The following is a 13060-nucleotide window of genomic DNA, read 5'->3' as shown; positions in this document are numbered from 1 at the left end:
GGATGCCGGTTTATTATATTGATCATAATATATACATGTCAAAAATATGTACATAAGGAGAGCCTGTGGCTCAGGTGTAGTAAGGCCGAAGATGAGCAATATTCCACGGCCGGTGGGTCTCCGCCTCCGATTTACGTGAGTCTTTGTGCTCTCGAACATCGATAAGGTAGTACGACCCATTGTTCAGATTCTTGCTGACCACGTAGGGTCCTTCCCAAGGTGGGGATAACTTGTGCATATCAGTCTAATCCTGGATGAGCCGGAGCACCAGATCGCCTTATTGAAAAGTTCTGGTTTTAACCCGGCGACTGTGGTAACAGCGCAGATCTTGCTGGTAAATCACCGAACGAGCCCCTGCGATGTCACGCTCTTCATCTAACAGGTCAAGTGCCTCCTGACGTGCTTTTTCATTGTCGGCTTCAACATAAGCCGCCACGCGGGGCGAGTCATGACGGATGTCACTAGGGAGAACCGCCTCTGCTCCATAAACCATGAAGAAAGGCGTGTAACCCGTAGATCTATTGGGGTGGTATTAATGCTCCATAACACGGGGGGTAACTCCTCCACCCAACAACCCGGCGTCCTCTGCAGGGGAACCATAAGCCGGGGCTTGATGCCTCTCAAGATCTCTTGATTGGCTCTCTCAGCTTGACCATTAGATTGGGGGTGAGCCACTGATGATACATCAAGCCGGATATGCTCACGTTGACAAAAGTCCTTCATAGCACCCTTGGAGAGGTTAGTGCCATTGTCTGTTATAATGCTGTGTGGAAAGCCAAAGCGGAAGATCACCTTCTTCATGAATTGAACCGCCGTTGCTACATCACACTTACTCACTGGCTCTGCCTCTACCCATTTAGTGAACATATCAAGCGCCACCAAGAGGTGAGTCTTCTTATCCTTGGATCTCTTAAAAGGCCCAACCATATCGAGTCCCCAGACTGCAAACGGCCAAGTAATTGGAATCATCCTCAATTCTTGAGCCGGCACATGGGCTCGTCGAGAAAACTTTTGACAACCATCACATTTACTGACCAGATCCTCTGCATCAGCATGAGCCGTCAACCAATAAAACCCATGACGAAAAGCCTTGGCCACGAGAGACTTTGAACCGGCATGATGACCACAGTCTCCTTCATGAATCTCACGCAGGATTTCACGGCCCTCTTCTGGAGAAACACAACGTTGAAAAGCCCCTGTAACACTACAATGATGCAGCTCTCCATTGACAATTGTCATTGACTTAGACCGCCGGGTTATCTTCCTGGCCAAGGTTTCATCCTCAGGTAACTCGCCCCGGGTCATATAAGCCAAATAAGGAACTGTCCAGTCAGGAATAGCGTGAATAGCAGCCACCAACTGAGCTTCTGGGTCGGGAATAGCCAAATCCTCCTTCGTAGGCAATTTGATCGACGAGTTATACAAAACATTGAGGAAAACATTAGGTGGCACCGGTTTACGCTGAGAACCCAGCCGGCTTAAGGCATCAGCCGCTTCATTTTTCCTCCGATCAATATGCTCAACTTGATAACCCTTGAAGTGACCAGCGATGACATCCACCTCTCGTCGATAAGCTGCCATGAGTGGATCCTTAGAATCCCAAGTACCAGAGACTTGCTGAGCCACCAAAGCTGAATCGCCGAAGCACCTTACTCGGCTTAAGCTCATCTCCTTATCCATCCGAAGACCGTGGAGCAAGGCCTCACATTCAGCTGCATTGTTAGTTCAAGGGAACATCAAATGGAGAACATAACAAAATTTATCACCTCGAGGGGAAGCAAGCACAACTCCATCCCCCGAGCCCTCCAATTGCCTGGGCCCATCAAAGTGAATAGTCCAATACGTGTTATCTGGCTTTTACTCCGGCGCCTGCAACTCTGTCCAATCATTGATGAAATCCCCAAGTGCTTGGGACTTGACAGCCGTACGAGGCACATACTTTAAGCCATGAGGTCCAAGCTCAATAGCCCACTTAGCAACCCGGCCAGTTGCTTCCCTTGTTTGGATGATATCTCCCAAAGGAGCGGAGTTAACCACACTGATGGGATGACCCTGAAAATATTGCTTAAGCTTTCGGCTGGCCATAAAAACCCCATACACAAGGTTCTGCCAATGCGGATATCTCTGCTTGGACTCAATAAGCACCTCACTGACATAGTAAACCAGCCTCTGAACCGGGTACTCTTTGCCTGTTTCCTTCCGTTCCACTACAATGGCTACGCTGACAGCACGGGCATTAGCAGCCACATACAACAACAACGGCTCCTTATCAATAGGAGCAGCAAGAACGGGCGGTTCAGCCAGCTGTTTCTTCAAGTCCTCAAATGCCTCATTGGCAGCATCACTCCAAACGAAATCATCCGTCTTCTTCATCATCTGATACAGAGGGATGGCCTTTTCTCCAAGTCGGCTTATAAACCGGCTCAAGGTTGCGATACGACCCGCCAAGCGTTGGACGTCATTGACACATTTCAGTTTAGCCAGAGAGGTAATAGCCTTGATCTTCTCCGGATTAGCTTCAATGCCCCTATTAGACACCAGGAAGCCCAAGAGCTTGCCTGCCGGTACACCAAAGACACACTTGGCCGGGTTAAGCATCATCTTATAAACCCGGAGATTGTCAAATGTCTCCTTCAGATCATCAATCAAGGTCTCCTTCTTCCTGGACTTCACCACAATGTCATCCACGTAAGCATGAACATTACGCCCAATCTGACTGTGAAGGAAATTTTGCACACACCGCTGGTAAGTCGCCTGGGCACTCTTGAGCCCAAAAGGCATAGACACATAGCAGAAGGCTCCAAAGGGATTTATGAAAGCTGTCTTCTCCTGGTCCTTAACTGCCATCTTGATCTGATGATAACCCGAATAAGCATCCAGAAAACTCAAACGCTCACAACCCGCCGTAGCATCAATAATTTGATCAATACGAGGGAGAGCAAAAGGATCAGCCGGACAAGCTTTGTTTAAATCCGTGTAATCTACACACATACGCCAAGTACCATTCTTCTTAAGTACCAGCACCGGGTTAGCCAGCCACTCAGGATGAAAAACTTCAACAATAAACCCAGCCGCCAAGAGCCAGGCAACCTCTTCACCAATGGCCTTACACCTCTCTTCACTCAACTGGCGGAGAAACTGCTTGACCGGTTTAAACTTAGGATCAATGTTAAGGGTGTGCTCAGCGAGTTCCCTCAGTACACCTGGCATGTCAGAAGGTTTCCATGCAAAGATGTCCCGGTTCTAATGGATGAACTCGATGAGCGCGCTTTCCTATTTTGGATCCAGATTAGCACTGATGCTGAACTGCTTAGATGAATTTCCAGGAACAAAATCAACTAGCTTAGTCTCATCAGCTGATTTAAACTTTGAAGTCGGATCATGCTCTGTAGTTAGCTTTTTCAAAGAGGTCATATCCGCCGGATCAACGTTGTCTTTATAAAACTTCAACTCCTCTGTTGCACAAACCGACTCAGCATAAGCCGCATCACCCTCTTCACATTCCAAAGCTATCTTCCGGCTCCCATGTACTGTGATGGTCCCCTTATGACCCGGCATCTTGAGCTGCAGATAAACATAATAGGGCCTTGCCATGAACTTAGCATAAGCCGGCCGTCCAAACAGGGCATGATAAGGGCTCTTGATTTTTACCACCTCAAAGGTCAATGTCTCTGATCTAGAGTCATGATCATCTCCGAAAGCAACTTCCAGAGCTATCTTACCAACTGGATATGCCGACTTACCAGGCACCACACCATGGAAAACAGTGTTCGACGGTTTAAGATTTTTATCTGTCAACCCCATGCGACGGATGGTTTCATAATAAAGGATATTGATGCTGCTCCCTCCGTCCATGAGCACCTTGGTGAACTTATACCCTCCAACCTGAGGTGCAACCACCAATGCCAGGTGACCCGGATTATCAACCCGGGGCGGGTGATCCTCCCGACTCCACACGATGGGCTGCTCAGACCAGCGCAAATAACGGGGAACTGCCGGTTCAACGGAGTTTACTGCCCTTTTATGAAGCTTTTGATCCCTCTTGCATAAACTCATGGTGAAGACGTGGTACTGCCCACTATTCAACTGTTTTGGGTTACTCTGATACCCAGACTACTACTGCTGATTCCCCTGACCTGACTGTTGATGGTAGCCACCCTGATTGCCTTGATTGCCTTGATTACCTTGATGACCTTGATGACCTTGGAATCCAGAGCTTGAACCGCCACCACCATAACCTGGACCCTGAGAGCCAGATCCTGAACCACCACCTGGTCCATGGTTGCCTTGAAAAAGATTTGAATTTTTGAACTCCTTCATGATGAAACAATCCTTCCAGAGATGAGTAGATGGTCTTTGTCGCATACCATGCCTTGGGCAGGGCTGATTCAACAGATGTTCAAGATTAATACCTGATCCTCCGGTCTGTGGGGGCGGTCTACCCTTACGACCCTGCCATTATTCTGTGCATTGTATTTGCCACAAAGTCCAAACTATTATCAGCTTTGCGCTTACCATTACCTCGTTGATTCACCGCCGGGTTATGCTGCTACCCTCTGGTGGTGCTGCTCTTCTTTCCCTTTCCCGTCTTTTCATCGTCAGAATCGGGGTCCTTGGTACCATCAGAGTCATCGTATTTTACCAGAGCCGCCATGAGCGTCCCCATGTCATTGCAGTGGCGTTTTAGCCGCCCTAATTTCTGCTTGAGGGGCGTAAAATGGCAATTTTTCTCCAATGTCAAGACTGCTTAATCGGCATTGATCCGGTCCAATGAGTGCAGGATCGTTGAAACCCGGCACACCCAATGGGTTGTCGACTCACCTTCTTCCTGGACACAGGAGGACAAATCCACAATTGACATGGGCTGCTTGCACGTGTCCTTGAAATTCTGGATAAACCAGGCTTTTAACTCGGCCCATGACCCAACAGAGTTAGCCGGTAACCCCTTCAACCAAGTACGAGCCGTCCCTTCCAACATCATGGTGAAGTATTTAGCGCATGCAGCCTCATCAACATCCAACAGTTCCATCGCCATCTCATAACTCTCAATCCATGCTTCAGGAGGTAAATCGACAGTGTAGTTGGGCACCTTACGGGGGCAACCGTACGTTACGTAGAGCCGGGGCCAAACACGGCACACCCAAAGTCCTGAAAGTTACACCTGTCTCGACCGAAGTCGTCGGACGAACCGGAGAAGGTTGACGGGCCGCGTACTGAGCCGCTAGCTCGGCCTCCCGACGCGCTCTACCTTGATCCACTATGTTCTGTGCCTCAGCACCATCGCCCGCTGGGTTATGCCCACGCGGCGGGTTATGGTTCCGCGCACTCCTCGACACAGCCGGTTCATCGATATGTCTGCTGTAACTCTGGCTTGGGCGAGGGGTGCAATGAATCCTTTCACGACTATAAGAATAAGCCTGCTGCTGAACCAACTCCGTCTATAACAGCTCTCGAGCTCTCCGGGTTTCAACCACTACTGGAGACTCGCCCTCAACTAGAAGAGCCGCCAATCGCGACGCCGCGGCGATCATGTTATCAAAAGGGTTAGAGTAATGACCCGGCGGTGTCGGCACATGCTGAGCCGGGTTATTGTGCTGACGAGGCGGGTCCGTCGTGCGTGGCTGAACCGGCGTTCCCGTCCCAGGTGCTTCAACACGGTTTACCACTACCGGGTTACTGGTTCCTGCTCCTGGCGTGTTAAAGAGATTTCTTGCTTCATAAACCGGGGGCAGACGAGTCTGATGCCTCCTTCTCATGACATCGTTCGAAGCGCTCTGGTCTAGCATGAGCCGGTAAGACTCCGCCTGAATCGGCTGTGCCTGAGCATCCAAAGCGGCCCGCTCTTCAGCCATCCTGGTGTTTTCCGCGTTCAGCTCCTCCTTGGCCTGTGCTATCTCATCACGCAATTTCGCGACTGCCGCATTATGCTGATCCTGATCCGTCGGGTTAACCACTGTTGTTATCAACGCTGTTAGTTTGTGCACCAAGTCAGTTAAAACTTGGGCCGGCGGGCGCACATGGCCTCCTGCCCCGGCAGCCGTCGCCGCTGCTGACCCGGAAATCAATTCTGCTGCAGTTGATGAGTGCTGCACGGGCTGTGTACCGGCTATGAAGATTGCCACCCGGTTCGGCGGTTCAAGGGGGTCCGGAATACTATCACCATCGGAACAGCCCCCAAGCCGGCCATCTTGCAACTGGTATAATGACTCGGTCTCACCGGTGGATGACTCGCCATCTGAATAGACAACCGTCTCACCGTTAGATACAGATTCAGATTCTGCACCGTTAATGAATCCCACAAAGGCACGCTTCGCGGCGGGCTAAACTCGGGCGGGTCTTGCACACTGAGCTTTCTCGACGATGTCGGTGCAGATGTCCGACTGAGGGCCCGGTTCGCCAATCTTGCCAATGAAAACATGAATTCCGCCAAAGGGGACCCGGTACCCATACTCGATTGAGCCGGCCTCGGGGCCCCAGCCTGCGTCGTCGATGTAGAGCTTGCCGCGACGACTCTTGGTCATCCGGCCCACAGGGTATCCCTTAAGCCTTTCGAAGTTGCCCTCTAAGAACTTGAAACCACCGTGCGCTGGCCCCACAATGGGCGCCAACTGTCGTGGAAGTGTCACGACAGATGTCCTCATGGAAGGACTTAGTTATGGAGCCATTGCGATGAGGTTAGCTTAAAGGGGTTAAACAGGACAAAGGACATGGGGAGTTTATACTGGTTCGGCCCCTTGCGGTGAAGGTAAAGGCCTAATCCAGTTTGAGGTGGTATTGCTAGTGTTTCGATGACCAGGGAGCGAATATGCTTTGCCTGGCTCTCGAGTTGTTGTTTCTTGTCCCCTAAACTGCCGCTGGGTCATCCCTTTATATACACAGGTTGACGCCCGGCGGTTCACAGAATCCCGGCCGGTTCGTAAACGTGTCCGGCTTGGTTTCTACTCTTTCCTATCTTACAACACAAATCATACATCTTATGGCGGTTTACATCTTGGGCTTTAACCCGCCTTTGGGCTTTGGGCCTTATTGCTAAGTCTTCTTCATAAAGCGCCATCTTCCATGTCTTCATAGGCTTCAAAATATGGGTAAACCACTATGAGTATAACCCGGCCCCTCCTGGGCGGTTTATACTCAATAGTTATATCCCCAACAGCGCGAGCGGACACACGCTCTGGTGATCGGCGAGCTTGTGGTAAGTGACGTAGAGCCCACAGCCTTCGTGCGGGAACTCCACCCTCACCGAGGAGAGGACGGCGTCCACCGCCGTGTTCCGCACGACGAAGCCACCGCCGCGCTCGCACTTCTGGCACTGCCGCTGGTTCCCAGGGCGCTCGACACGGCAGTCCGCGCAGGCCAGGTGCCCTCCCTTGCACTGCACAAATCAACCGAATAGCACATCAATCAAGAAACCTGCACCTTGCTCGACCAGCCAAACGGACGAGGTGTATTCGAACCTCATACACTGCAGGCTTCAAGGGGCGGAGGCACAAGGGGCAGTGGAGCAAGGTGAGGTCCATCGAGACCATAGAGAGCTCCATCATCGGGTCCTGTTCCGTCTCCATGATCTCGCCCTCCTCGTGCACAACCATCTCTCGCTTTAGGGCCGGGGCATTACAAAGCTTTACCATCACATATTCATACTACTTCAAGGTGCGTTAAATCAACACATGCAAGTATCAAAAGAAGATTCGCGTTGTAATTAATCATCGGTAAAGGAAAATTATTGAAATATATCAAGTGTCGTGCTTTGATGTGTCGCGTCAACTCGTACAACAATGACAAGTTTGATTACTACAACGCCCTCTCCCTCGCGGACTGAGCTCCGGTGCCTTAACTGCACCTGCCTTTGGCTGCATGACAGGTGGGCCACCCACCTATTGGGCCCACCTGTCATACACGCAAAGGCAGGAGCAGTAAATCAATGAAGCTGCATCCCTCCCTCGCCCATGAGCGTGGTGGCTGGCAGGACTAGGAGAAGCTTTCGCTACACGCTCTCCCTCCCACACGCGGTGGACATGCAGCAGTTCATTCATTGTCAGATGGCCAGAAGCATACTGTAGTACTCCTCCACTGCAGTAGTACTCCATCATTGTTTGACTTCCTGAAGAGGCGAAGAGCCAAGTGCAGCCCGGATGCTCGTGTGGCAGTTTCATGTTTAGAGTAGTCTAGGATAGCGTGTACCGTGCCTGTAAGCTTAAAATCGTTGGGGTCGGCTCCATGCTATGAGGCCGTCTCCAAGCTTTTTTTATTAAAATAATCTTCTGACCCTACCTGTCATCCTGGTGATTGTAGTTTGCATGCTCATCTAGTCAAGACAGGAATATATATTTTAATTTGTGGTGGGGTAAATGTTAGAGGTTGTAGCAAATATATTGTACACTGTGGGTCTTTCAGCCAAGTTTAGAGGCAACCATGTGGGGCCAGTGCTATGATGTGTCGCGTCAACTCGTACAACGAGGAGAAGCTTGATTTTACTACTACACGTCTTCTCCCTCGCCCATGTGCACGGTGGCTCGCAGACGAGGACAGGCTTTTGCTTATACTACAACAAGCTATCCCTCCCGCTCGAAGTGGACGGACATGCAGCAGTGGATTCGATACTGTAGAAGTAGTAGTAGTAACATCATTGTTCGTCTTCTTGAAGAGGCGAAGAGCCAAGCGCAACCCGAACATGGCAGTTGCGAACCTTGGAGCACGCATATAGCCAGACTCTTGCATGAGACAAAATTGCTATGTGAGCCCACTATTGTAGTACTTGCTAGTATAGCCCTGTAAACCAAAAAGAAGTATTTTCCTTTCTAGAGATTTCAACAAGTGACTAGACTACACCGAGACGGAGTACATATGGAGCAAAATGAGTGAATCTACACCGTAAATAAATACGTAGTTCTCTCGTTTTCCTCTCCGCCTTGGTCGCAGTGCACAATATTGAGTATACTAGTACTGACTAGTCTCTTTTTGACACGCATTTACGTTTTTTAACACAGTACAGACGCAAGCGCTCATATACACGCGCATACACTCACCCCTATGAACGCACACACGCACAGCCTACCCCTATGAGCACCTCCGAAAGACTGAGCCGGCATAGTACTCCCTCCGGTCCTCTTCTGTTTGCGTATAAGAAAAATCGGTTTTCCCCGCAATGCTCTGCGCATTGGCATATTTTGGCCGGTCTTTCCAGCAGTGCCCCTGCATGCATGCACCCGCAATTACTCCAATCTCTCCATCCAATGCCTTTGGCATCTTCCCAAGGCAAGGCAATAGCCTGTCTATCTCTCCAACGTGCATGCAGAGAGATGGAGAGGGAGAAAAGTATGTACGCGAGAATTTAGGCATGTAGCAAGCCAGCCAATCGTTTGCATGCGCGCATTAACTAACCCAGCCTTTCTTTGCGATAAACAGGAACTCGTCCAATTTTAAGCAACCCATCCCCTCCTTGGTATCCGGGCTGCACCTAATACGCAGACAAAAAAGGACCGGAGGGAGTATCATCTTGAAATTTACGAAGTCACCATAGGCACCTCGTTGTCGACGGGAACGTCTCCTGACACGCGATAGACGTGAGCGGCAGTCGCCTCCATAGGTGCCTGAATGCCAAGGAGGGAGAGGGTAGCGGTTCCCGAGACATTGGACGGTTAATGATGCATCCTCAATTAGCATGCAGAGGGAATTAATTGGAGAAGCGGAATAGAGCCAGCACGATGTGAATGCAACAGAGTTTGGACTCTCATATAAAGGCGCCCCACCACTCCAATCCATCTACTCCTAGTTTCTGCGCAACACTGCTCACTCCAATCCAAGACCAAGTGGCCAGAAGCCACAAGCACCTATGGAGGCGATGGACGCGAGCGGCAGTCGGCTGAGCCAAATCATCCAAGGCGCCAACCTGCGGCCGGCACACCACGCAGTGTTTCCAGACGGTGCTGGCATCCTCCGGCGTCGTAGCCCTCGCCGACGCTGGCTTTGCCTCTCGCATGGATGACATGATGGTCCACTTCATCTGCAAGTTCACCACCGTCAAGAAGCGCGTGGACGACCTTGCCGTACTGCTCCAGCCCGTGCGCCCAGGCTCCTCATTGCCTGCCACCCTCATCGGCCTCCATGGTGACGAACTCTTTCAAGCCCTGGTGGCCCTACAGGTGCCGGAGGTCGCGACAAAGAATGTGCACCTTGAGGCCGCGCTCGCCGCGCAGCGCCTTGCCATGCAAGAAACTGTCGACCTGCACATCCACGTCTATGAGGAAATCGTCTACATAGGCCACTACAAGGCCAACGAGGACAGAAAGACGTTGGCCTTCTTCCAGCGGCTAGAATCTTTGGACGCCATTGTTCAGAAGCACGTCGACCTGGCCACGAAAGCCGCTGCTACTTAGTCGCCGTTCGGTGGGCCGGCGCCCTGAGTCGAGGAGGTGGACGTCGTCGATGGATGCATCTCTTCTTCTTGCCTCCTGTAACTAGCACTGCATCGCCTCATGGCCTTAATGTTTTATTAGTATAGTACTCCCTCCGTTCCCAAATATAAGTCTTTCTAGATATTCCAGCAAGTGACTACATACGGAGCAAAATGAGTGAATCTACACTCTAAAATATGTCTACATACATCTGTATGTTGTATTCCATTTGAAATATCTAAAACGGCTTATATTTAGGAACGAAGGGAGTATATGGCATTTTTATTCCAGTCGTAACATTGTGAGGTGGGGCCGCAGTTGAGCAAACCGACCATCGGCAAATCCCCACCCCGCCCACCGGGCGACGGCTGAGTTTAGAATTGGAAGAGAGAGGGACAAGAGCTAGCTGTAGCACGGACGTTGTTGTCAGATGGGACTCGTGTTGATAGAATAGGAGTACCGAGCACTCGTACCTCTTTTTTTAGGGAAAAAGTAGTCGTATGTCTAGTACCACTAGTTGGGTGCGTGCGACCTATAACTGCCATCACTTTAGGTCTCCTTTTCGAACCGCAGCTACGCTTCAGCGTACATATTTTTTCACGCAATTATCCTCCTATATGTACTCCTGGGCTATTTCCACGTGCTCCCTTTCGCCAACATGTGGGACATAGAGCATCTGGGTCGTTGTGCATGCATGACTTGGAGCATATGCCGGGGTACTTAACATTTCAGACCTCACGAATTACATGCAAACCCCCCGCAGAAGAATAAATAAATAAATGAATTACTACATGAAACCAGATTATTTTTGTAGAAACTGGAGCACGTTCATTAAATTTTGGACATAACACGTTTATAAAAAACGACTGGACCAAAACCAGTCTAAGGGCCTCTTTGATTCGTAGGATACTAAAAACACAGGAATGGGGAAAGTATGATGGCGATGAACCGAGACGAGGAGAACTCTAACTCAGTTAGAGGTTAGAGTTAGATTCTAACCCTGAACTAACTCTAAACCAAAGAGGTGTATGCATGGCAGAGTTAGATTGACAATAAATGCTCTTTCTCAATCATTTGACTACTTTGGACCCTATTTCCTGTCGGATTTGGAGTGGCCGGCTCTTGTGTGGCCTCGTCCCGCTCACAATTGACATAAACGAACCATCTTTACAAATCAAGCATGAAAAACATGATAAATTTTACTTTGTCCATACAAATGAGATATCCCACTTAAACATACAAGTCGTCAATCAAGCTTCACAAAAAAATACACTCCATGAAACAAAGCATGAGCTAACTCATCACGGAAGTCATTAACGATAGGGAGGGAGCCCGGAGCCCCTCACGCACCCAGGGAGGAGCTCGTCATCGTCGCTCTGGAGGACGGCTCTGTAGAGCCCAAGCCCCAGGAACCCCTCCGACGCCGGCGCTTGCGAGTTGAGGTCGACACCGGCATGGGTAGCAGGGCCGCTTGCTGACGACTGCGAACCGAATCTTTGGGCCTCTAGAAATAATGCAAGCCTGAAACTGAAATACCTAGAAAAGGTGAACTGAATCTTTGGGCCTCTAGAAATAATGCAAGCCTGAAACTGAAATGCCTAGAAAGGTGAACTAAATCTTTGGGCCTCTAGAAATAATGCAAGCCTGAAAATGAAATACCTAGAAAGGTGAACTGAATCTTTGGGCCTCTAGAAATAATGCAAGCCTGAAACTGAAATACCTAGAAAGGTGAACTGAATCTTTGGGCCTCTAGCAAGATTTATTACCTCCTCAAGCAGCATCAAACAATTCCATGCGTGCACCACAAATCTATACCAAGTTTAATTAGGATCTACTTTTCCAAATCAGAATTAGCGGAGCGAGCAAGATCAATGATAGGGATGTGAGACAGAGCAGGAACGAACAAACTCACCCCTCTCGCGACCTCCCTGGTAGATGCGCCACCGCCGCGCATGACAGTGGGAGAAAAACGACTGGTGAAGGGGGAGCGGGGCAAGCTTCGAAGGCCGGAAGGAGAGGGCGTCCGGAGGAGAGAGAGGGCGAGCGGCGGAGCGGCGCTTGGACGGGCAGCCCGATGGGGAACAGAAGGGAGTCATGCGAGGGAGCGCGGAGGGAGCGATCTGGTGCGGGCAGGGGAGATTTTTTTAGTTCTCTTTTAGTGGGCCCGAGGAGAACTAACCCAATTAGAACCTCTCCACCGGGCTAGTTTTTTTAGCTGGGTTAGAGCAAACTAGCTCAAACTAACCCCTCCTGTTTGGATAATTTGAGGCTATTTCAACACAAACTAGCTCTAACTCAGGGATCCAAATAAGAGGAGTAGTACTATACATGCTATAGTCTGGACCATAGCACATTGTTTTTATGGCCATATCACCACATTGTTTTCTACTGCTGGTTCACTAGGCTGTCGTGGTTCGCACTGCTGGTTCACTGGGCTGCCGTGGTTCGCACTCCTCCGACGTGAGTACTAGTATATACCGCATGATTCTTTGCACCTTCTTACTACGTACTTCACCGACATGTGGGAGAGCCAGCATCTGGGTCGACGTGTCATGCACCAGATTAGAGTGCGGAACGGAAGGGGGGCATCACCCCGGTCGTACCGCCAGTAATTCATGACTACAGTGAGTAGTCATATCACAAGTCTTTCCAGCAGTAATGCACCG

The sequence above is a fragment of the Triticum aestivum genome, chromosome 5D (genome assembly GCF_018294505.1).
Source record: "Triticum aestivum cultivar Chinese Spring chromosome 5D, IWGSC CS RefSeq v2.1, whole genome shotgun sequence".
Taxonomy (NCBI): domain Eukaryota; kingdom Viridiplantae; phylum Streptophyta; class Magnoliopsida; order Poales; family Poaceae; genus Triticum; species Triticum aestivum.
This window is presented reverse-complemented; position numbering follows the sequence as displayed.